Source organism: Mandrillus leucophaeus, unplaced genomic scaffold (assembly GCF_000951045.1).
Source record: "Mandrillus leucophaeus isolate KB7577 unplaced genomic scaffold, Mleu.le_1.0 Scaffold514, whole genome shotgun sequence".
Lineage (NCBI taxonomy): Eukaryota > Metazoa > Chordata > Mammalia > Primates > Cercopithecidae > Mandrillus > Mandrillus leucophaeus.
The window spans coordinates 1,183,992-1,185,259 of record NW_012105520.1 but is presented as its reverse complement, the minus strand read 5'-3'; positions in this window follow the sequence as shown (position 1 = coordinate 1,185,259).

Below are 1,268 nucleotides of genomic sequence, written 5' to 3'. Positions count from 1 at the left end.
CAGTTGCAGGTTTCTTTGCTCTGTTTGGTATGTCCATTTCCCAGGCACCCAAGCGATGGCCACTGGTTACGATACAGTGCTCTGACTTTAAGCTTTGAGTGCTCTGACTTTAAGCTCTGAGTGCCCTGACTTTAAGCTTTGAGTGCCCAGGTGTGACCTATGGCCAGTCCCTGTCTGATCTGTGCCCCACTTTCTCGTGTCCAAAATGAGGAGACAGTCAGCTCTCTCCAATGCCTTTCCTATGGCTTTAAGAGGAGGTATGTACTTCTCACTTGGAGGAGGGGCTGGCAAAACCACTTGAATTTTAATTTGAATTGAGGCATCTTGGCAGAGGTTGTAAAATGTCCTCTCACACCTGTACTACCACACCTAGCTAGTTTTTTGTATTTTTTGTAGAGGCAGGGTTTTGCCATGTTGCCTTAGCTGCTTTTTTGATACTCCATCAAAACTTGATTTTTCTTGAACTTTGGATATTTTACCCTTGCATGATACTATAATATCATGCCTTGGTCACTTTGAAAATAATGGTTCACTGATATCTTCTATATGCTGATACATTTGATTATATGGTATCAAAATGCATTCATCAATATTACCATCAATCTCATCAGAATACATTTGGAAAGCTATGGTGGATATAAGTTTTCTAAAATTCTAATTTTTTGTTCAAAAGTTTGAGTTTTGTTATTAGCAATTTTATTGTTGAATTTTATTATGGCCTGTCTGTTGTTTTCCTTGAAATAACAGAATCTCCTTTTTTCTATTCTTTTGTGTCTTCTTTTATTTCATTGAGCAGTGGTTTGTAGTTCTCCTTGAAGAGGTCCTTCACATTCCATGCTCGTGGATAGGAAGAATCTATATCATGAAAATGGCCACACTGCCCAAGGTAATTTATAGATTCAATGCCATCCCCATTAAGTTACTAATGACTTTCTTCACAGAATTGGAAAAAACTACTTTAAAGTTCATATGGAACCAAAAAAGAGCCTGCATTGCCAAGACAATCCTAAACCAAAAGAACAAAGCTGGAGGCATCATGCTACCTGACTTCAACACTATACTACAAGGGTACAGTAACCAGAAGAGCATGGTACTGGTACCAAAACAGATATAGACCAATGGAACAGAACAGAGCCCTCAGAAATAATACCACACATCTACAACCATCTGATCTTTGGCAAACCTGACAAAAACAAGAAATGGGGAAAGGATTCCCTATTTAATAAATGGTGCTGGGAAAACTGGCTAGCCATAAGTAGAAAGCTGAA